The sequence below is a fragment of the Lissotriton vulgaris genome, chromosome 1_1 (genome assembly GCF_964263255.1).
Source record: "Lissotriton vulgaris chromosome 1_1, aLisVul1.2, whole genome shotgun sequence".
Lineage (NCBI taxonomy): Eukaryota > Metazoa > Chordata > Amphibia > Caudata > Salamandridae > Lissotriton > Lissotriton vulgaris.
The window spans coordinates 534,907,038-534,932,152 of NC_141685.1; the positions used below are offsets into that span (position 1 = coordinate 534,907,038).

General features: G+C 46.8%; 1 protein-coding gene across 2 annotated transcripts in view; it reads left to right on the plus strand.

Annotated features, from left to right (window-relative positions):
* GPSM2 (G protein signaling modulator 2) overlaps window positions 1–25,115 on the plus strand; it is a 466,273-nt gene that overhangs the window by 314,984 nt on the left and 126,174 nt on the right. The window lies entirely within an intron of this gene.

The following is a 25,115-nucleotide window of genomic DNA, read 5'->3' on the forward strand; positions in this document are numbered from 1 at the left end:
GCAGCACCGTTACTCGGGAGGCAAGCAGAGAGCGTGGTGGACTAATCATGCCTCCGAAAGGAGCTCGAGCAAAGCAGCGTGTTCAAGAGGCACCCGGTGGTGACAGCGACCCGGAGGGAATCAATAAACTCGGAGAAGAGGACAAATGATGCCGGTAAGAGTCAAATTAGGGCAGACAACAGAATTATACCAGCAATTTTCGCTGTAGCTGAAGAAAAACGTTAGGGGCAAAATGCTACTCCACTGGTGCCTGTCAAACTCATGTCGACAGTGTGGAAGCTGAATTAGAGACTGCACTAGACTGAGACCGGGATTGAGGGTACAGAGAGTATCACAAACAACGTGGCATTGCAGGATAATGTACCCGTAGCGCCTGCAGCAACTGTAACTATTCGAACTGTATCAACTCCCACCCCGGGCTTAGCGCGAAGACACTCTCGGATCAATGATCCCTTAAGTATTGATAAACCTGAACTTGAGAGCGGGGGCAATCTAAAAAAAGAACATGTTTCACAGCAGTTATTCACGCAGATACAAGCGCAACCACAGCCTCAGTCACAGTTATCGTTAGTACCCCAGCTATCACAATCATCGGCAATTGATGGGGAGTCATGGGATTTTTATTCCCTCTCTGAGAACTCTGCTTCTTCTTGCGAAGATCTAACGGCGCAATATTCAAAGCAAATGCGCTTGGCCGACGAAAGTGATTTAGATTTAGATGATTCCACGGATTTTATTGAAGATAGCCCAGCAACAATACGCGAAAGGGGAGAATCACGGATGGAGGAAGGGGCTGTAGGCATGAATCAACCACAATCTGCTTACAATGGGGCAAAGGTATCTACGGAGGAGGACATTACTTTGACCACGATTTATCAAACAATTTTATCCCACATGGATTAAACGGAGCAGGAGAGCCAAAGAATACAGAACTCCTGTTGAAAGCTACAAAACTCAATAAGACGCCTTGCAAAATCGCAATCTGATTTTGGGGAAAGATTCACTGAGACTGAAACAATGATTTCTAACATTGAAGACGAACTTGCTCAACAGAAGGCTGCCACTGAGTTATTGACTACTAATAAAGATGGAAAATGTTGGACTTTAAAAAAGCGCGCTCGTCGCAATAATTTAAGGCTTATGCAGATCCCAGAAGGAAAAGAGGGACAGGACACTCGCAAATTTATTATAGAGTTATTTAAGCATGCATTCCCAGAAGTTAAAAAGTGGGACTGGGATAGAGAAATAGAGCGAGCGCACAGATATCCGTTTAACATTCGTTTACGCTTAGGGGTAACGGATTGTAGACCCAGGCCTTTTCTTATCGCATTCAATAGTTTTCTTGCTAGGGAGAATGTGTTCTTGAACACTCGGCCGAACAGGAAAAGAAGGGGGAATGGTTTTGAATTTTTTGCAACGCCCGATTATTGTAAATACACAATGGAGACCCGCTGGCAATTGCGTCAGCTGGTCACTCAATTTCAGAGCAAGGGCGCTCAAGCGTATATTATGAATTCCGCCAAACTTAAGGTCATACATAAAGAGAATACTCGTTTTTTTACTAATGTGGCTGCAGCAAAAGATTTTCTACACGCTATGTAGCCTATGTAAGCTAGGCAGGTTACATAGGGATAGTGGTTTGTTTTGTAACAAACGTTGAGTCAAATGTATTGCTTTCTCTTTTTGTGGCTATGGTCAAAGCATGTATGTATATTAGCATCCCTGTGGGGGATGGTAGGGGGTTTTGGGAAGCTTCACATCAACAGGACCATGAGTCCCAACGCCTTGGTAAGGGGGGGGGAGGCGGGACTTGGGGAGGAGAGTGGTTAGGGTGGTGGGGTTTGGAAGGTATGGGTAGCTTGGTGGGGAATTAAAGGAAAAAAAAAACACGGTACAAGACACAACACAAAAAAAATATTTGTTACGCAACTCTAAATTGTTCAAGGTATGTGGGAAGGATGTGTAACGTGTATTTCCGTCTTGGTTGTCATGACAAATTATAATGTCACGTAGCATCAAAATTTGCTCTTTAAACGTGTCGGGTCTCAATAATCTGAATAAAAGGAAAAGGGTTGTGTCAGAAATTCGTTATATACACCAGATATTTTATGTCTCCAGGAGACACATTTATCCTGGAGTAATAGACTTTTAGTAGCAGATTTAGGATACTCACTCATATGTGCTTCACTACAAACAACTATGACTCTGGGTGTGATGATATTATCCAAACCACGATTTTGTACAGCAGTCCGTAGTTTAACTGACAAATTTTGGGAGATGGGCTATTGCTGAATTAAAGGTCGATACCTCTCAATTCACTATATGTTCAATTTATGGATCAAATTTGGACGAAGCGGTGGTTTTGGAAGGGCTGAATATTGAATTAGCAACTTGGGCTACACCCTTGATAGTATGTGGCGACATGAATACTATGGAGCTAATAGGAGGACCGGAAAAATATAGTGGACGTAAACCCGAGTTGTTTAAAGCTCTTTATAATCTGGTACAGATCATGGCTAAGTTGATATTTGGAGTAATTTTCACCCGGCATTACCAGTGTATACTTACTACTCGTTTCCCCACAAGAAAATGGCCCGATTCGATTATTTTTTTTACCCCCCTGTCGCTATTAACTGGTGCCAATGTACAATTATTCCCAAAAATAACATCTGATCATGTCCCAATCTTAATAGAAATACCTGTTCTAAAGATTAATCATATACGTAGTGGTTTCACCTTTGATAGAAAACTATGTTTAGATGACCAATTTAAAACTCTTATATTAAATTGGATAATGCAATTCATTAATTTTAATCTGCATTGTGCCAACATTGATATAGTATGGGAGTCATTTAAAGCATGTTTCAGAGGTGAGGTATTGAGCTATGGCAATTACCATCAGAAAAAGTTAAGGGCTGAAATACGAGATCTTTATACTGCACTAAAGACTGCGGAGGAGAACCTAATAAAGGAAATTCAAAAGGTTAACAATCAAGTGCATATTGCAGAATTTGAGGACTTAGTGGCCCGTTGTCGGGCTAGGATATCGGGGATTTGGAGCAAAGAGATAGCTAGAAAGTATTTGGTACACAAACGACAATCTCATGAATATAGGGAGGCAATTGGGAGATCCCTGGCTTCACGTTTAAAGATGCAAGAAACTTCAAGATCTATTGTTAATTTAAAAGATAAGTATGGTAATTTACATCATGATCCAGATAAAATTTTGGATATTCTGCATCAATTTTACACAGAATTATACACGCAACAGAAAGTTGCGGGAGCAGATTTAGGGAGCTTCATACAACTAAGCAAAAGTGATAAGGAGTGGCTGGATAGCTCTTTCACTATAGAAGAATTCGAATTGGCCATTAAAAGTTTGGCGAATGGGAAGGCTGCAGGTCCTGACTACATTCCAGCAGAAGTTTATAAACTTTTTTTTGATCAGTTAAGATATATAATGCTTGATACCTTTAGGGCAGCACAACTTGGTAAAGCACCAAAATCATGGGATGATGCCACCATTGTTGTTTTTAGTAAAAAGGGTAAGCCTCTAGAGATGCAGAGTTCATATCGCCCGATTTCCCTACTCAACTGTGATAGTAGACTTTACTCAAAAATGTTATCTTATCGTATTTCTAAAGTTATTACTCCGCTAGTTTCCTTAAATAAACACGGATTTATTCCTAATAGAGGCACTGTTATACACATAAATAAAGTCATTACTTTATTTGATATCGCTCAAGCAGAAAAACGAGAATTAGCACTAATCTTACTAGACGCTGAGAAAGCGTTCGACCCCGTAGAGTGGCACTACTTATGGGAGATCATGCGCACAGAGCAGGTTTTGGAGAGAACTTTTTAACCGCAATCCAGGTGTTATATTCTGCTCCGAATGCAAGAATAGCTGCCATGGGTAGGAAATTGCCAATTATTAAAATTACAAGAGGGACTAGGCAAGGATGTCCTTACTCCCCGTTGCTTTTTGCTTTGTTTATTAATCCTTTCTTATGTGGACTATCCAATAGCCCACATATTAAACCATTTAATGTCCAAAATATTTTGCACAAAGTATTCGCATATGATATTGCAGTGGCGACGGTGAAGGCTTTATTGGAGATTGAGCAGCTAACCCACGAATTCGGTTTAGTCTCAGGATACAAATTAAACTCCTCAAAAACTCAAGTTTTATGTACAGGCAATATTCAAATCACCGACCCTATATGTATAAGAAGTAACGTACATGGGTATTATAATAAAGACATCCATGAAAGATATAGTAGATGCCAACTGGGCCTCCACACTATAAGCAATCGTTAGACAGATGAGGGCATTTAAAATGAACAATAATTGGAAGAGGGAACATTATTAAAATTAGTATCTTATCAAAAGCTTTATATCTATATAGAGCTATCCCTCTAGAGATTCCTTTAAACTACTTGCAACAGCTACAATCTATATGTGCAAGATTTCTTTGGGCCCCGGGGAAATCTCGTCGTGCGATGAGACTGATGACACTTCCTGTTGAAAGAGGAGGCCGAGATATTCCTGATTTTGTGTTCTATTTTTATGTATGCTTTTTGCAAAGAATGCGTCTACTATTAACTGGGGAGCAGGTAGAGGATATGGCTGAAGTACCATCTATATTTTATTTGCTTCTAGTGACTCAAGCTAGTCGTAGTTTATTTAAAGAACTTGAAGGCGATTACTACAAAAGAACACCTTTTAAAGTCTTGGAATCAGCTTTTAAAGTGTGGAGGAAGGTATCTAGCATAATAAAATTAGGGAAGCTTACATATTATACACCATTTAATGCGGATAAAATATTCCCTTCTGTATTTTGGGATCGGGTGGCCAGAGATTGGTCGTACAGGGGTATAACGCAAATCGGGGATATGTTTGAATCAAACGGGATTATAGCAACATATGAAAGCTTAGTATTAAAACACCAATTGACTAATACTTCTTTTTTCAAATATCTTCAAGTTCGGGATTTCTTAACCCGAAAGCATATTAAACTAGTCTCTAATCCATTAGTCGAGGCTATCCGATCTCGGAATTTTTGTTTTTTTATATAACATACTGCTGGATTAAAGATCTGATGACTTACAGAAGCATAATATATATATGCAGGCTCAGCTGGGGGAACCGGAATTGTTAATAGAGGATTCGATTTTGTTGTCCAAAGAATCTTTTTTGTCCGCTAACTTAAAGGCTCAATTCTTTAAGACTTTATTTAGATTATATTACACTCCAGAACAGATGCTTAAATGGAGCACACAATATGATGGTAAATGTTTCCGATGTGGGAGTGATAGTGCTGATAGCATACATATATTTTTTAGTTGTAGTAAATTGTATTCATTTTTGACAAGTATAGAAAAGTTTCTTACTGTGATTAATCATACTACTGTGAAGATTTCCCCAGCACTTATGTTATTAGGTATAGGGCAAAGTGTGGGCAACGGAACTGCTTTATATAAATATAGGCATTTTTTATTTGTAGCTATGACTGCAGCTCGTTTGTGCATTGCATCCGATTGGTTACAAGTGGAACCTCCAGCGTTTGAATTCTGATTCTGGCGAGCTAAACTATATAATCTTTATGAATTAGAATGGAGTCTATATGCCATAAAAGGGGTTAAAAAACGGAGACTTGGCATGTTAATTGGGGGGGGTAATCAATGAACATTTAGAGTCGTGATATATGGAATTGTTACTAGTGCAAATTGTGTTAACTTTACCCATATGATTTGTCAATTTTTGCTCTTGTGTTGTTAACTTGCTCCAACTGTGGAATAAAAAAAAAAGAAATACACTTCTGGTACCTCTCAAAAAGAGTGCGCTTGGCTTCGAGACAGCTGAGTCCTACAGGGATCTGCATTGCTCTAAACCGTTCCAACATCTGCCTGGGTCCCTGATCCAACAGCTTAAACAGCTTGCAACAACTAACGTGGGATGCCGCATGTATACTCCCGAATTGGCATCAGGCTAATCATTGAACCTGAGATCCATCAGCTCATTTGGGACTTTCTAATTTCCCTTCAACGGTGTACGAGTCAGAACTGACTGTTTGTGGACATTTCCAAGGCACAACCATCCAAGAACGTGAAGATCTACGTGGTAAAGCACAACAAGACTTCTTGCAGTTCCTGTTCCAGGTCGAAGTTGAGAGTGCAGACTTGCTTCCGTCTCTTTTTCCGAAGTCAGTCCCACGGTAGAGTTTCATCATAGTCGAAGTCTTCTGGTAAATCCAAGAAGGAACATTAGAGGTCCAGGGTGAACTCTGCCTCCTCCTGTCACTGTGCCTCTCCAGAAAAGGCACATAGACATCCTCATCTCTCACGATCTTGCTCCCATTTCACTGAGGAGCAGCTTCCATTTTTAGTCCCAGTGGGAGAGAGGTCATACCACGCATCTTTGGCATGCTTCCAGCTCTTTCTGGTACACTTTCGGGCTCTAAGGATCTGCTAGGTCTCCAGGTGGGTTAGTACACACAGAAGAAGGGGTGAGTGTACGGACTCACCTACCCCGAATCCCCAGTCAATACTTAGTACACCAGAAGGAGTAGGGAGTAATAAAATACATTTATATTGTGTGATGTGCTAATACTGCCCTCACTCACACAAATGTGTGACATGCTTCATCATTGGGCTGCTTATAAAACACCCCGGAGTAGCTAGGCACTGGGTGGAGCAATAGGGAGGGGGAAGACAATACAACACAAAAAGAAACAGTCATTTTACAGAGACTCAGAACGACGGTAGTGAAAGTGCAGTGTAATGCGAGTTAAAACTAGCTCAGAAGTGTTGCTGTGTCTAAGACTTTATTCCTGGACCTTCCGGCCAGGATTAGAAACGTGAAGGATGGAGGTGATTGGGGGATACTATGTGCTCCTAGCACCCCTCCTTTACTGCCAGGTGGTCAACATGTTTCGGCCGTAAGTGTATGCCCCATGTGTAGGGTCACGCCAGCCTTCTTCAGGACTCTACCTGTCCCAGTGTGCTGGTGCTCTCACCTCCAATTGAGATACTAGAGTACCTTCCAACGAGTTCCTTCTGTGTCGAGGAATTTCCTCTAGAAAGTTGTAGTAATAAGATATACCCCTCTTTCATTTTAGAACTGGCGGTGGGCAAGGGGAGACCCCCTATAGTCACACTTACTCTAAGGGTGGTGCTCCGCTGATGATGCTCGCATCCATCCGCCGTCGGCCAAAATTCTGCACAAGCCCCTCCGCTGAAGATGCTCGCATCCATCCGCCGTCTGCCAAAATTCTGCACAAGTCCCTTCGACTTCAACATCGGTATCAACGGCCCCAGAGGAAGGTATTGATTTCAGTGTCTAAATCTTAGCAAAACTCATCTCTGCCTCGACTGAGGTCCCTCCTGCTATCCACATTTATGTGCCCGATCTCCATTCAATCTAATTCTGACAGAACAATACTCCTTCCACAGAGCTTTACTTTGGTGCCCTGGCACCTTTTGGGTTAAGACTGATTAGAGTCTGACACCATCTGGAGATGACAATACTGATGATGGGAATGTGTTACCCTATACTACAACGGAGGCTGTTTGTATAAGGACTTTCTTCAGTCCCTTGAATGTCGACGCTGTAAGAGGAATCGCAACCCATTGTCTTATCCGACTCCAAGACAGTTTACTTCGACTCCGACATAGACCAAACCCAGATCTTGATTTGGCACAGCAAATACTCAGTCATTCAAACTTGGACACTGTTCCCCCCCAATATTTACATTCTATATCAATAGTCTCGGGGAAACCTTAGCTAAGGAATGTGTGGATCTGCCACGTGAAGGGACTAGGTTCATTGGGACTTTTCTGTATGCTGATGATGCGGTGCTTTTGTCCCACACTCCCCTTGGCCTGCAAAAACTCGTATCGAGCTTTGTCTCCTACATGACTAACTTGATTCTCTCTGTAAATATAAAAAAAACATATACCATGCGATGTTGTAAACCTAGTGTCAAGAGTAGAGATGTCTTTATTGACAATTGCAAACTTGATTGTACGGACTATTTCTCTCATCTAGGGATCGTTTTTGAGCAGAGGGCACATTGGTCTAAAGCTATCGAAACTAGACGGCTCCTATTCTGTAAAGCCATAGGTGCCTTATTAAACTTTGCTAAAAAAAATTGGGAGGGCGCCCAGTCCAAGAACTGATTGCAATTTACAAAACAAAATGTGTACCCATTGCTATATACAGGGCTGGTCTCTGGGCTTATGAAAGTATTGTGCCACTACAATTAGAGGTAAACAGGTTCCTGAGATATTTGTTAGCGGCACCCAAATGTACAGCAACATATATTAACTGAAAGAGACACGTTAGTGATAGATTCCTTACCTTAGAATATCCCCAGGCGTCAGACTGGATCTGGAAATTTTTGCGTAGCAATACCCCTGCGCGTCGGTAGGCGTCGTCCGCGGCTCTGCGTCCTTCGTCGGGGTCGTTAGTGCCGGAATGACGTCGCCGGAGTACTTAGGCGCCGCCCATGCGTGCTGACGTCAGTTCTTCTTTTTTCCAATGCAGCTAGCGCAGATCCGGAGAAGCTCTACCCCTAGTCATTTTTTGACTAAACTTTTTGATCTTTTTGATCATTTCTCTACTCGAGTCTTCGACTCCAACGGTGCCGGTAGGGATGCCTGGGTTCAAACCCTGCTCCAAGTGCGACCGACTGATGTTGGTTACCGACCGCCATTGCCGGTGCCTGAAGTGTTTAGGCCTCGACCACCGCACCTGCTCCGACTGCCGGGCCCTGACGTCTAAAGCTAGGCGGGAGCGGTCCCGCAAGCGACTCGAGCTCCGGCAGTCGGCCCGCGCCGTTCCAGGTCCCGGTCCCACGGGAGATCGAGGGACCGGTCGCGGGGTCGGAGTCATCGCAGCTCCGGGAGTGGACATCGGTCGTCAGGATCCAAGTCCTCAGGTAAGAGGCATGAGAGGTCGGAGAGACGTCATCGTTCCTCCGACACACCCCGACGCTCACACGATGCGGCCGGGGGTTCGGGTGACCCCACCCATGCGGCTCCGACTGAGTCGCAAGCGTCGCCGCCTGCCCCACACCTTCGGGTCCCTGGGCACGGCGCGTCGCCGGAGGAATGAGGTCCTTCCCTCCTCAGCCGGGTTCCGCGGCGCCTCTGGGCCCGACGGTCCTGGCTGGAGGCCCTAGCGGGTCGGGTGCTTCAGCCCCGACACAGTCGGGTGCCTTGGCCCCGACATCGCCAGCAACTTCGGTCCCGGCGCCGCAGGACCTCACCGGATCCGCTTCCGGATCCGGGTCTTCGCCGGTCGACCTCACCGGCGCCGGCCCTGTGGGTGTCGCCCCCGGCGCCCACTGTGGACACCGTCCCCAATCTTCCCTTCGCTCCGACTCTGGCGCCGGAACGGCGCCGCTGGGCGCCGCTTCCGACGGCCTTTGGATATTTTTATTTTCATGAGGAGGCCCGATCTGTTGCATCTGTTTTACAGGAGACGGGTGACGAGGGTGACTGGGAGGGGGCTGAGGACCCTCTGGCACTGGAGTGCCAGTCTCAAGAGGACTGGACATATGAGCTTGGGGAGGCCATTGGTATTGACACTTCGCCAGACACTGGATTTGTCTCCCCTCCCACCGTGGCTACAGAGGAGGGGAGGGGAGTGTAGTGTTGACGAGGGCGGCCAAGGCCTTAAACCTTGAGCTCCCCGTCATGGCCGTGAGGACTAACCTCCTCACTGAGGTACTCAAACCGCTCCAGTGAGCCTCTACTGCCGTTCAATGAGGCCTTGTGTGACGTTCTTGTGGGCACTTGGTCCAAGCCCGCCACAGGTCCGCCTGTGGATAGGAACGTGGCCAGACGCTACCGCCCGGCCCCGGGCGGCCCTTACTTTTTGTCCACCCATCCTACCCCAGAGAGCCTGGTTATCCAGGCCTCTACTTCCGATGACGACTGGTTGTTGAAGGCGGGCTCGCCCCAGACAGTCGTCAGCCACCTCCAGACTACGGCCGACCTCCTGCACTTGCTGGGGTTCTCCATCAACATGCCTAAGTCGCACCTGTGTCCCTCTCAGAAGCTCCTCTTTATCGGAGCGGTTCTAGACTCGGCGCAGTTTCGGGTTTATCCTCCCGAACAGCGGGTTCAGGATATTCAGGCTCTGATTCCGATCTTTCAGCCTTTATCCCGAGTCTCGGTCAGGTTGACGCTGCGGCTTCTGGGGTGATGGCCTCCTGCATTCTTCTGGTGCATCACCCCAGGTGGCGGATGCGGGCTCAGCAGTGGGACCTGAAGTTTCAGTGGGCCCAGCATCAGGGCAACTTGTCCGATCATGTCTTGATCTCGGAGGGCACTGCAAGACAGTTGCAGTGGTGGCTCACGGACCGCGATTGGGTCAGTGCCAGATACCTCTCCCTACCCCACCCGGAGCACGTGGTTGTGACGGACGTGTCCCTCCAGGGCTGGGGAGGCCACATGGGAGAGGCGGAGATCAGAGGCCTCTGGTCTCCAGCGGAGTCCCGGCTCCATATCAACCTTTTGGAGCTGCGGGCGATCCGACTAGCACTGAAGGCATTCCTCCCCTTTGTCCGGGGGAGTGTAGTGCAGGTGTTCACAGACAACACCACCGCCATGTGGTACTGCAACAAACAGGGCGGGGTGGGGTCATGGACCCTATGCCAGGAGGCTCTCCTCTTCTGGCAGTGGCTGGAACATCAGGGCGTGACCCTGGTGGTTCAACACCTGGCAGGTTCTCTGAATGCCAGGGCGGATGAACTCAGCCGTCGGTGCATGATGGATCATGAATGGCGTCTGAAGTCTGACGTGGCGCAAGGCCTCTTTCAGCAATGGGGAGAGCCTTGGTTAGATCTATTCGCCACAGAAGAGAACGCGCAATGTCATCAGTTCTGCGCGTTGGAATTTCCAAGGCGGCACTCACTCGGAGACGCTTTTCGTCGCGAGTGGAGTTACGATCTATTGTACGCCTTTCCGCCTATACCACTTCTGCCCAGAGTGCTGAAGACGATCAGGCGGGACTGGGCCCAGGTTATTCTTGTGGCTCCGGACTGGGCACGAAGATACTGGTATCCCGAGCTACTCAGCATGTCAGTCGATCCCCCGATTCGTCTGCCTCTTCGGGACGACCTTCTGTCGCAGCAGCAGGGGACGGTTCTGCACCCAAACCTGTCCAGTCTCCACCTACAAGCTTTGAGATTGAGCGGCGGCAGTTGAGGCCATTTGACTTGCCTCCCGAAGTCTGTGATGTCATTCTGGCAGCCAGGCGTCCCTCCACAAAGTCGGTATACGCCTGCAGGTGGAACAGATTTGTGGCATGGTGCACAGCAAAGGCTGTTGACCCACTCTCTGCACCCCTTTCTGAGGTTCTCCTCTTTCTTCTTTCTCTTGCCCAGCAGGGCTCTGCTCTGGGCACTATCAAAGGGTACCTTTCTGCCCTTTCCGCCTTCTTACGGCTACCTGATCAGCCTTCCTTGTTCAAGTCCCCCATTGTAAATAGGTTTTTGAAGGGCATCACACACAGGTTCCCTCCTGTTCCCTTCGTGATGCCCCAGTGGGACTTAAATCTTGTGCTTACTTACCTAATGTGTGCTCCCTCCATATCTGTCCTCTCCGTCTTCTTACTTTGAAGACAGCTTTCCTGGTGGCCATCACCTCTGCCAGGAGAGTGAGTGAGCTCCAGGCTCTTTCTTCTACACCTCCTTTCCTCTCTGTCCATCCGGACAAGGTTGTGTTGCGGATGAGACCCTCTTTCCTGCCCAAGGTTGTCACGGCCTTCCACATCGGGCAGTCCATTACCTTGCCCACCTTCTTTCCGCCTCCGCATCCCTCGAAAGAGGAAGAGAGGCTCCACCGTCTTGACCCAAAACGTGCCCTCTCTTATTATCTGGATCGCACATGCCAGTTCCGGGTGGGTGACCAACTCTTCGTTGGTTACGTGGGCGCTAAGAAGGGAAAGGCGGTGCACAAGCGGACCATCTCGCGGTGGATCATCTTGTGTATCCAGGCATGCTACTCCTTGGCCAAAAAGGAGCCCCCTGTTGGATTGCGGGCTCATTCTACTCTGGCCACGGCGACTACAACTGCCCTGGGCCGAAGAGTGCCCTTGCAGGACATTTGCCAGGCAGTTACGTGGGCCTCGCTGCACACGTTTGCAAGACACTACTGCCTGGACAGCCAAGTCCGTAGGGATGGCTTCTTTGGTCGTTCCGTCCTCCAGGACTTTCTGGTGTGATTATTGGTTCGCAGACCCACCACCGGGGTTGGTATTGCTGGGGTATCTATTCTAAGGTAAGGAATCTATCACTAACGTCTCTTTCAGATGCACAAGTTACTACTTGTGTAAGGATATATCTGTAAGAGACATTAGTTAGTGATAGATTCCTTACCGACCCACCCATCCTCCCCGTTCTGCGAACCGATATCTAGGGTTAAGGTCATCCCCTTTCAGGGCCCTAGTTTGATGGCATCAGTGTTGGATCTATCATGGCTCTGCGTATCTGGCGCGGAAAAGCTGTGTATCAGAACTGACGTCCGCGCGCATGGACGGCGTCTAAGTACTCCGACGTCATTCCGGCGCTAACGACGACGGACGCGGAGCCGCGGACGACGCCTACCGATGCGCAGGGATATTGCTACGCAAAAATTTCCGGATCCAGTCTGACGCCTGGGGGTATTCTTAGGTAAGGAATCTATCACTAACTAATGTCTCTTACAGATATATCGTTACACAAGTAGTAACTTGTGCGTCACAGTGAACTGGGTTTGCCTTATTTGCCTATCCCTCCTGTCAGAGATTCAAAACGTAAAGGAACCTTTGGCAAACAACAGTATTTCTTGGCCAGGCTTGCTTTGAGGTCAGTTAAGGCCAGTTGCTTCCACATACGCTATACCCACCCATACTTCCCAGAAGATTTGCAAGCTTTTCTGGACCAACCATTCAAGATTCCCTGGATACAGCCTGATTTGTTTTCCACTTATTCCTTGACACCACAGAAGGGCTATGGGCATGAGTGTGGTGTTCTGACGCCACGCAAGGATTAGATCCACCTTGGGGGTTGTCCAGGTGTTTCTGAAGGCGCCCTTCGACAGCTTTTGCATGTTATATGAAAAAGCAGACTCTGCTCAGGAGTGCTTTAGGGAAAGCTCTTTTGGCGCTTTGGCTGTAGTCCGACGATCCCCCAAACAGTTTTGCCCTTTTTGGGGATGTTTCAGGGGCTTGATGTATCAACAGCATCTGTTACAACTGCCCACACAACAAGTTGGACTCAAGCAACATTCCTACCGATGGTGATGTGATCAAGCCATTACTCTTCTGACATACTTTAATCCACCTCATGCCTCGAAAGAGGCAGAGACACTCTTATTGCTTGGACACAAAAGAGCACTGAAATTTTACTAAAACTGTGAATGATCAGCTCTTTGTGGAGTTCTCCGGTGCAGAGAATTGAAAGGCATGCAGAAAAAGACCACCTCCTGTCGGATAGTTCTCTAAATTAAGATCTTCTATGTATTGGCTATGATGCACTCTCCAGAAGGTCTGAGGCTCATTCCACCGGGCCAAGGCTGCTTCCACTATATTGACGGAGTTCTTTTCCTAGATTTCTGCCAGGCTGCTACGTGGGCATCAGTGCACACATTCACAAACCAGTACTGTTTTGACAGTCAGGTCTGTTGGGGTGAGATTTTTACCTTTCAGGTCCTGCAGGACTTTTTTAGGCAAAGGCATTTCACAGACCCTCCAGCTTAGGGTGTACTGCCTTGGTATCGGTTCACAAAGTGAGTTATCTGCGTTTAGAAGAACAAGTTACTTCCCTTGTGTAACGCTCTTTCTGGTGGATACTCTATCTAACTGCAGATTCCACACTACCCTCCCATCTCCCTGTTCGGTGGAATGGTCTCTTGCTGTCTAAAAGGTTCCCACTTTCGGTGTCTGCACACAGGTTATTAGAGTTTGTTGATAGGCTCCGCGTCTGAGGGTGCAGACAGCCTAATGATAAGAAACTGATGTCCCCGCTCATAGGTGGCTCCTATATGCGTTTCCGCTGGTCACTTCAGGAAAGGAACAAAGTCGACACAGAGTCTGACTACACCACCTACCGGTCCACAGCATTGCTTTTTGAGTTTTTCATATTCAGTCTGGAACTTGGAAAGGGTTAGATAGGGTATCCACCAGAAAGAGTTACCCAAGGAAAGTACCTATTTTCTCCATGTTGTTTGCTTGTGCCCATTTGAAAAAGACTAGTTGACTGGACTCATTATGCTTTCCATTGGGTTATACGTCTAATATTCAAGCTTTATACCTTCATCAAAGTGTTTTTTCATCTGGTTTAGTTCAATTTGTATTAGATTTGTGTGAGAAGGTGGTTCTGAGCATCTCGTCCGCCTGGATTTTTCGCTTTTTGATCACTTGGTTTTTCACCCTTTGCTGTGGAAAAGCCTCATAACCTGTGACTCCCCTACTGTAAACTCATGGTAAAATGGACCACATATGTTTACCACCAGGGTCTGCCTTTTAAAATAAGTCCACTGCGACACAGCAGGGGTTTGGGCCACTTGGCTGATTACACGTAAACACGTGTGCACACATGAGGGCTGCACGTGAGACACTCCTTTCGTGCACAGCCCAGGAGCTGCGCACAAGTAGACTGGTGCAGAAGGCACTATGCAGAATTGGGTAGTGACCTGGAATAGGCCTTATAATGTGGGTGAACTCATGTAAGGGGACAGTCAGTGTGCTTTCCTATTTGACTGTAGGGACACTCCTATGGGAAAGGCTGCCTTAGGGCGCAGCTTCAGTTCTCTTTTGGGTACAGACTCCAGAGTTGCACCAATGTACATTGTAACCTGTGTAAAAACAGCAATTCTGTTGAGTTCAAAAGCATATATGTACAGCTTCTGGGTCATCCAGGAATGTCTAATTTCTCTGACTCTACTCCAGATCAGAGCCCTGGTCTTTTGATGCCCTGCTGGGCTGGATTAATAACTTTCCACTCCAGCGACAGGAACAAAGACCTCTGATTTGGTCAGCTCCTCAGAAGGAAGGGGTGGGATGGACTGCTCTGCATCAATCTTCCAGCTGTCATCCTGTGCCAGGTAGAAGGAGGGGATGAGCGGGATAGTTCAACGGTCCTTTTAAGATTTGCTGTAAGAAGGCCCTGGCTGTGATCTCAGTGAAGGGTAGAGCTGAGACCCCAGAGCCCATGTGGCAAGTGACTCTTGGGTGACGCCATCTTGAGCCATCCCATAAAACTGTGCAGGGAAGTTGGAGCAGGGACGGAGAAATGATGTGGCACATCGGGATAGTCCAAAGGCCCTGCCCTGCTGGACACTCCTACCCCCACTTAAAAGGTCCTGAACAGGGGAGAGAGCTCTCTTGGTTGTACTTTTCTGCTGGACACTGGTCTTGGAGGCAGCCACCATGGACAATTGGAAAGAGGAACACCCTGACTGCCATCAGGCCTTCAGAACTCTCACTTTAATTGACCCCAGGACCAGTGAGGTACTCCCAGAACCAGGTACTCCCCAGAACCAGGCAAGCTGTTCCCCTTACACGACCTGAAGACCAAGAGTGCCTGCTATTAAAGCTTTTATGGAAGGACTTCAAAGACTAATTCCTCCCAGACTTCCACCTTCTCCAGTGTGGAATCTCAACATAATCCTTACAAGACTCATGGGTCCACAATTTGAGCCGTTAAACAAATGTGAAATACAATTTCTCACCTGGAAGGTAGCCTTCCTTATAGCCATCACTTCTCTAAGAAGTCGGTGAGCTTCAGGCACTAACCATAGAGGAACCATTTTTGCAAATACACCAAAGCAAAGTGGTTCTTAGAACTAACCCCAAATTCTTACCTAAAGTCATCTCTGCCTTTCATATCAACCAATTGCCTGTATTCTTCCCTCAACCAGATTCAGTGGCAGAACGTGCCCTTCACACATTAGATGTTAAGAGAGCATTACTTTACTACATAGAAAGAACAAAACATTTTAGAAAAACTAAACAACTTTGTTGCTTTTGCTCCACCACATAAAGGCAATCCCATATCAAATCAGGCATTGCAAGGTGGATAGTTAAGTGCGTTCAAATATGCTAAATCAAAACTAAACGCACACTAACAATTCCCCCTAGAGCGAACTCTACGCGCAAACTAGGGGCTTCTATGGCATTCTTAGGAAACCTACCCATAGAGGATATCTGCAAAGCTGCAACACCACACACATTCACGAAACATTATTGCATGGATGTGTCGGCAAAACAGCAAGCTAAAGTGAGACAGAGAGTTTTACAAACACTATTTCAAGCCACTCCAATAGCTACAGGTTAGCCACCGCTTCAGAAATAACTGCATTATATTATATGCTAAGGAATATGATCTACAGTATGCCTCAAATGCTACTTACCCAGTATGCATCTGTTCTTCGCATATAGAGCTGTAGAGTCGTATGCACCCATCCACCTCCACGGGTACCTTTACCTGTTGCAGTGATATCTTACTTAGATACAATTTACTTGGACATCTTCTTTTATTACTTTACGAACTCCATCACCCTATATGGCAAAACAATCTGAGGTTGGAGTCAATCCCCATGCGCACTATCACCTAAAGGAGGAGTCCCCTACCTCGTGACTACAAGACTTCTTCGAACAAAAACAAAGTGCAAACATCTGGACCCAACACCAGATGGCGATCTATGCTAAAGCATATGACTCTACAGCTCTATATGCCAAGAACAGAGGCAAACTGGGTAACTAGAATTCTCCAGTATTGGGGTGTCTTTCATAGATTCACATGCCTGAATCATTCCCTGTCGTCGGAGTGGGTGTCCCACGGTACATAAAAAAGCAATAATTTTTATATAAGAAAACCAAAACCCTTGTTAATACCAACCAGGAAGTAAAGTAGCCCTAAGCTACATTGGAAAAACTTCCACACTCATGACTATCCTAGTCATTTTGTATTGACCAAACTACAGCCAATCAGGCGCCTGCACCCACCAGAATGTTCTCCCCAGAGACTCAGGCTCTCAGATTTTCTACCGCACGTCGTGTGAAAGGGAGTCTCCCTGAGCTCTGCTCAGTACTTCAATCAATCAATCAATCAAGCATTTATATAGCGCGCTACTCACCCGGAGGGTCTCAAGGCGCTTGGGGGAGGGGGGTCCGCTACTGCTCGAACAGCCAGGTCTTGAGTTGCTTCCTGAAAGCCGAGGTGGTCTTGGGTCAGGCGGAGGTGGATGGGGAGGGTGTTCCAAGTCTTGGCAGCCAGGTAGGAGAAGGATATTCCTCCTGTTGTGGCTCTTCGGATGCGGGGGACGGCGGCGAGGGCGTGGCTGGTCGATCGCAGCTGGCGGGTGGGGGTGTAGAAGGTCAGGCGGTCGTTGAGGTATCTTGGGCCATGGTTGTGGAGAGCTTTGTGTGCATGGTTGAGGAGTCGGAACGTGATTCTCTTGCTGACGGGGAGCCAGTGCAGGTTTCTCAGGTGTGCGGAGATGTGGCTGTGTCGGGGAATGTCCAGGATGAGGCGTGCTGAGGTCTTCTGAATTATGTAAGGCCTGGTTGAGAACCAGGACACCAGCACGCACTACTCAATTTGTGATTTAGTCGTTAATACATTTATTGCAAATTTCATCAATGAGTTGACTTAAATCAACATAACATTAGTATCCATGTTACATTTAATTAAAGTGCTTTGAATTAGTCAGCATATACATAACTGTCATTTACTGAACATTTATACATCACAATGACAATACATTTAATTCCACCCAATGCATTTCGGGGCATGAGCCCCTTCGTCAGGGGTCTGCGAATGTAAAAGAGAAAAGAAAATGAAATAAAGGAATCTTGTTACTAGTGATGCACTATCATCAATAAGAATGAGTGATTAAGTGGCTTAAGTTTCTTACCGCAAACTAGATGGAAAAGAAATGCAAGTTACATTTCTGGGTGAAGACCAAGAAAAATCTGTAGATGAAGAAAAATTGCGTGTGAATGTGGTGATGTATTGTGTACAATTTGATGCGTTCGTGAACAGAGAATAGGGGGTAGAAATTACCTGTGTACTTGGTTTAACAGAGTCTGCGAAAATAGTGAAAAAGCGGGGTTAGGAGTGAACGAAACGGGCTCTATACATAATAGCAACACGGAATGAAATTGGTCATGAAATTAATAGCTGCATGAACGGTCTTACCTTATGTATGCTGACTTGAACATAAGGGACCTGAGTGAAAATAAAATAAGATTCCAAGGTCGGCACATATGTAAAAAAGATGGCGAAAAAACGAGAACTCCAAGTTATGTAGGAGTTTACCTGTGAGTCCTAGGAGTGGTGCTTCAGACTCAACGGGTGCTCGACATAGTGAAAAGACCTGCCAAGAAAGACGACGAAAGTATATGTTAAGATCCAGGCCAGCGTGTAAGCTGATAGGATCGCATAGTAAATGACAAGCTGAGCGCGAAGTTTGAAACCGAGCCTTACCGAAATAGAGTGCAGGAGAGTCCCGTCTCGGCGTCTTCACTAACGTGTGCAATAGAACGAATAGTCCTTCTTTTAATAGGAAGTCGGGCTGCATGAAAATAGATGAAGGACTCATCGCGGAAAGGCGAGCGATCGGGAGTAAATTGTTTACGATGTACTGTGGGCTACGATGTAGCTATTTGTGTAATAAAATACGTGCCAAGAAATTAACGGCTAGATGATGAACAACATTATGGCAGGGAATTCCATCAGATAACGTATATAGCGTTTGTATATTAAAAGCCATTGCGCTTACATGCGACGCCATCTTGGAGTGGTGTCTTGTGAGACATCGTCAACAGTTTAAGTGCTCGTAATCTCATTGAAAAATGGAAGGAAGCGATATGTATTAGAACGTGGGGAATGGTGTGCATTAAATATAGAGCACATGAATAAAGGAGCGAATATAAAGATTCTAGGTGATCAGTGCTTCATGTTTAAACATATAGTTATCTTGTATAGCTTGGTTCATGATGGCTACTATTAATAAAAGATGGTGTGTAACCAATGTCACCTGCTTATTTGCATTCTACAATAAAGAAACATTCTTCGTATAAATACTTAGTTTCTTTGTGGTATGAAGCGAAAAGGTGTTATGTAAACATAGATAGGATCAAGAGCAACGGTGACTAGTGTGTGACTTAGGAAAGGAATGGGAAAAGGTTGACAATAGATAATATTTCATATGGGAGGTATACAATCATTAGCTCCTGCCTATTTACATTCTAACGCAAGAAATCATGCTTCATTTAGGACGACAGTCTTCCTGTGTTGAGTGAAGATATGGAATAGTGGGAACAGAAAAAATGAATGGTAGGTGGTTATGAAAGGGACCTAGTTGGAAATGTTGCTATATTGGAAATGTATGTTCTGGGGTATTGCTTGGAGATGTGAAAATTTGCGGTATGTACGGTTGAGGTACTTATAAGAAACATATCAGATCTAATTTATCATTCAAACCCTTTGGGGTAAGAGTTTGCAGTCTTCGAATCCAGAAAGTTTCCCTTTGGATTAGGATTTTAGCGTTGTCTATACCCAGCCTTTGAGGAACAATTTCGATGATCTGAAATCTCAATTGGGCAATAGAATGCCCTGCTTCGATCCAGTGTTTTGCAAGAGGTGCAGTCAAGTTCTTGTTGCGGATGCGACTTTTATGTTCTGTCAGCCTGAGTTTCAATTTTCGATCTGTTTTGCCAACATATAATAATCCGCAAGGGCATTTTATAGAGTAGACCACATGTTCCGAGTTACAATTTGTTGTGTGCCTTAACTGTATTTTTTCACCCGTGTGCGGGTGTAATAGGGTATCTCCTGGGATGACGTTGTTACAGTTTTTGCAATTATAGCATTTTTGGGTTCCTTTGTGAGTCTTGTTTGATGTTATGTCGTCAATTTTGGGTTTGTTCAGTAGTTCTTTAAGATTCTGCGACCTTTTGTATGCGAACAGCGGTTTGTCTTGGAAAAGTGCTTCAAAGTCTTTTTCGGCTGCTATAATTTCCCATCTTTTGCAGATAATTCTTTGAATGTCTTTAGAGACAGATGAGTATTTTGATACGAATACCATTCTTTTGTTGTCAGATTTCATCTTCTTTTGTAGCAAGTTTTGCCTTGGTATCCTTTTCACTTTTTCAAGATGAGTCTCAAGCAATTGATCAGGTCTTCTGAATGTCCTGGAGTCTTTTCTGGAGTTTTGCTGTGGTTCCGACGTAGAGGGAGTTGCCGTAGTCCAGACGGCTGGTGACGAGGGCCTGGGTGACCGTCTTCCTGGTTTCGGTGGGGATCCACCGGAAGATATTAAGTAGCATGCGTAGGATGTTGAAGCATGATGAGGAGACTGCGTTGACTTGTCTAGTCATGGAGAGGGAGGAGTCTAGGATGAAGCCCAGGTTGCGTGCATGGTCTGTCGGTTTGGGTGCGCCGCCCAGGGCAGGGGGGCACCAGGAGTCATCCCAGGCGGAGGGCGTAGATCCCAGGATGAGGACTTCCGTCTTATCTGAGTTCAGTTTCAGGCGGCTGTTCATCATCCACTCGGCTACGTCTTTCATCCCTTCGTGTAGGTTGGTTCTGGCGGTGGCGGGGTCGTTGGTGAGGGAGAGGATCAGCTGGGTGTCATCGGCGTAGGAGATGATGTTGAGGTTGTGTTGCCGTGCGATGGCCACAAGGGGGCTCATGTAGATGTTGAACAGCGTGGGGCTGAGTGATGATCCTTGTGGTACGCCGCAGATGACTTCGGTGGCCTCGGATCTGAACTGAGGGAGGCGGACTCTCTGTGTTCTTCCGGCGAGGAAGGAGATGATCCATTCCAGTGCCTTCTCCTGGATTCCGATGTTGTTGAGGCGCTGCACTAGGGTGTGGTGGCAGACTGTTTCGAACGCCGCGGAGAGGTCCAGGAGGATGAGGGCCACTGTTTCCCCGTTGTCGAGCAGGGTTCGGATGTCGCCGGTGGCTGCGATGAGGGCGGTCTCTGTGCTGTGGTTGGCCCGGAAGCCGGATTGCGAGTGGTCGAGGGATCCGTTCGTCTCCAGGAAGGCGGCCAGCTGTCTGTTGACGGTCTTCTCGATGACTTTGGCGGGAAAAGGGAGGAGCAAGATGGGGCGGTAGTTCTTGAGGTCGGTGGGGTCTGCTGATGGTTTTTTCAGTAGGGCGCTGAGTTCGGCGTGCTTCCAGCTCTCTGGGAAGGTGGCGGTGTCTAAGGAGGCGTTGATGATGTCCCGTAGATGGGGTGCGATGACGGAGTCGGCCTTGTTGAAGACGTGGTGAGGGCAGGGGTCGGTTGGTGATCCGGAGTGTATGGAGTTCATCGTGCGGATGGTGTCTTCGGTGTTGATCGGGGTCCAGGCGACGAGAGGGTGGTGGTGGGGGGGCGTTGGTGTGGTCGTAGGGTGCGTTGACTGTGCTGAAACTGTTGTGTATGTCTGCGATCTTGATGTGGAAGAACGAGGCGAGCGAGTTGCAGAGGTCTTGCGAGGGAGTGATGTTGTTGTTTCTGGCGCTGGGGTTCGAGAGCTCTTTGACAATGTTGAAAAGTTCCTTGCTGTTGTGGGCGCTGTTGTCCAGTCGTTCCTTGAATGCGGTTTTCTTGGTGGCGTGGATCAGTTGGTGATGTTTTCGAGTGGCAAGCTTGAGGGTGGTCATGTTGTCTGTAGTGGGGTCTCTGCGCCAGGCTTTCTCGAGGGCCCGGCAGTTCTTCTTGGAGCTCTTGAGTTCGTCGGTGAACCAGGATGCTTTCTTGGTGCCGGGTCTGGCAGGGGGGGTCTTCAGTGAAGCGAGGTCATTTGCGCAGTTGGTGATCCACCTCGACCTGACTGGGTTTTCTCCTATTTTTGGAATGTCGTCTTCAAAATCTCTCTTCAGACCATGTGAGTCTTGTGGTAAGCTTAGGCTTTTTAAAGAATTTCCCCACAAAAAGTGCATTTATTGCCCATATACAGACCATGAGGTGAAGGATTGTAAGATCTGCAAGACCTTTCCTCAGAAGACCATCAGAGACAGGGAAGGTCGTCTTCTACTATGGGTACAGAAGATTAGGGACCAGGATGATCCTCTATCTGAGGTAGGAAGTCTGGCTTTGGGGTCTTCTAGATCTTCCAGAAAGAGAAAGATTGAGGAAGAGGTATCTTCTCCTGGGGCTAAGGTGTTGAGAAAAGCTAAGGATTCTAGCTTGCCTTCTTCTACCGCTAAAATGGCTTCTCCACCTTCTAAATCGGGACCTAAAACTCCCCCGAGAAAGTCTGCTAACTCTTTGCCATCTAAAAGACTGTCGGAGAAAAAATTACCTCAGAAAAAGACCTCGTCGACGACCTTTACTTTCTCTTCGCCAAAGCCTCAGATGGTGATGTCGTCAGCTTCTTCACCGTCAACGATGGTCTTGGTTTCAGTGAGACCCATCTCGTTGAAGATTCAACCATCAAGCGTCGACGTTCCTTCGTCGTTGAAGTTAAAGAAGATTAGCCCGTCGATGAGTCATCCCGTCGACGGGTCCCTTATCGACGAAAGAAGCTTTGCCGTCGACGACCACACCGTCGACGAGAAGTCCATCGTTGTCGACGACTGCATCGTCGACGAAGATTCCACCGTCGTCGACCAGTATCTCGTCGATGAGAATTCTACCGTCGTCGAAGGCTTCGTCGACAAAACGTACCTCGTCGTTGACAACATTGTCAACATTGAAAGCACCGTCGACGAAGCATGCAATATCTCCGTCGACGATACCGTCGACGGTGGGTCCGTCGACGCCTCTTCTGTCAACATGTACAGATCTACAGGTTTGGTCCGCTGCTCCGCTTGCTGCGTCTTTTACTACACCGTCGACGGGGGTTTCCTTATTACAAAGTAGAGGCTCTACTCTACCGCCTCTTTCACCCCAAAAGTTGCCTGAGCAGCTTCCGGATTCAGAGGAAGATGATGATCAGGAACAATCTGATGAGGACGACAATTTCCGAGCGGCCGGAAGTCCGTCAGAACTATTAATAAAGATGCAGGAGGAAGATCACAAAGAGGAAGAGTTTTTTCCTGCACCAGTTGCAGAAGCCCTTGCTGCAGTACCAACAGCACAGATGCCATTAGACCTCCTTACAAATTTACAATACATGTTAAATGACTATTACCGGCGCTTCCCTCTGCCTGAGTCGGCAGAGTCGCTTCCGACGACACCCATGCCTCAAGCACCTGCGTCAGCCTTGAGAGTCCCAAGACAATCTCCTTTGACATCAGTACCTGAGGTACATTCTTCTATTCCATCTTGTCCGGCACAATCCCACCATACGTGTAACACCACTGATGATGACAGAGAGGAAGGAGAGGTGGACGATCAATCCGTACTGTCGGAGTGGGATAATTATCAGACGCAGACCCCATCACCTACTGCTCTTCATACGGCGGACTCTCCACCTGTTGATATTGGAGGATTCCATCTAGTAATGGAAAGAGCAACAAAGAGGTTTCAGATTGCTATGGAAGCTAATCAGCAGGATTGTTTTTTATATGACTTTTAAGATCAGCCACACAAACCAGTGAGGACAATCCTGATAATAGATTTCATTTGGAAGGAGGGCTTGAAAGTCATGTCCACTCCAAATTCTTTGCCTGCAGTCTTACCTCGAATTGATAAAGTACAAGGCGCCCATTACATCACCTGCATGCCTTATCGGACAAGCTAAGACAGAGTCCGTTGTCACTCAAGCGGCACAGAGTAGAGCCCGTCCTCACAAGTGACCGCCCCACCTGACAGAGATGGAAGACGTTTCAACTCCATCGGAAAAAAGGTGTCAACGATAGCTGCGACTATGATCCGAGCAGCAAATTCCCTAGCAATCCTAGGGAGATATGATAGACCGATGTGGTCAGACATCTCTCCAAATCTCGAAAAGCTTCCGGAACCGGAGAGGTCAGAAGCAAAGAAGGTGTTACATGGTGGGGAGTGCATCTCTGCAGAGATGATTCACGCAGCTGTGGATGTGGCAACGACAGGCTTCTGACAATTGGCGGACGCAGCAGTATTAAGGAGACACAGGGTTGGCTGAAGTCAACTTCCTTCCGGCAAGAAGTCCAGGCAAAGATAATAGATATGTCTTACGACGGAGAATATCTATTTGGCCAGCACATTGATGAGGCTTTGCAGGCCTTAAAGAAAGATACAGACACTCAAAGGTCGCTGAGAAACCTGCAATTTCGTAAATCGTCCTTTCGTAGCGCCAAAGGACACGGTCCTATTCAAATAGAGGAGGATATTCTCAGCAACGCTCTAACCATTCATCACAAGGTAACCAGCGATATCAACCGTATAAACAACAGACAAACGGACAGCGAGGCAACAACTTTTCGCAAGGGAAAAGAAAATCCTCCTATCTGGAAGAGATTCTGCTAAAAGGCAATGAGAACTGCCACCACCTCTGCCAGTACCAAGGTCAAAAGTTGGAGGAAGAATATCCCATTACTTATCAAATTGGTTCAAGATTACTACGGACAAGTGGGTCCTGGATGTAGTGGCCAGAGGACACGCTTTCGAATTTGTCAAAAACCCTCCAAATTCACCTCCAAAAGATCCGCCACTAGCTCACCTCAAAGAGCTTCTTTCCCAAATAAATATAATGATTCGGAAGGGTGCAATCGAGAAAGTTCCTCAATTACAAAGAGGAAGAGGTTTCTATTCAAGGTTCTTCCTTATACGAAAGAAAACAGGAGAATGGGGCCCAATTCTAGACCTACGCGCCCTCAACAAATACCTCAAGAAGATGTCCTTCCGGATGTTAACACTTAAAGAAATCCTCCGGCTCCTTTCCCAAGGCTATCACATGACTACCCTAGATCTTCAAGATGCCTACTTTCATGTGCCCATTCTCCCCAGGCACAGGAAATTCCTGCGGTTCAGAGTGGCTGGCAGGGACTTTAAATTCAAATTTCTCCCATTTGGGCTTCGTTCAGAGCCCGAGTATTCACAAAGATATTAGCCCCAGTAGCGGCACATCTTCTCTTGGAAGGCATTCAAATCTTCCTGTATTTAGACGATTGCCTTATCAAGGCCAGTTCTTTAAGAGCAGCAAGGGTACATATCCAAAGATGCCTCTCGCTCTTCCAGTCTCTGGGACTTTCAATC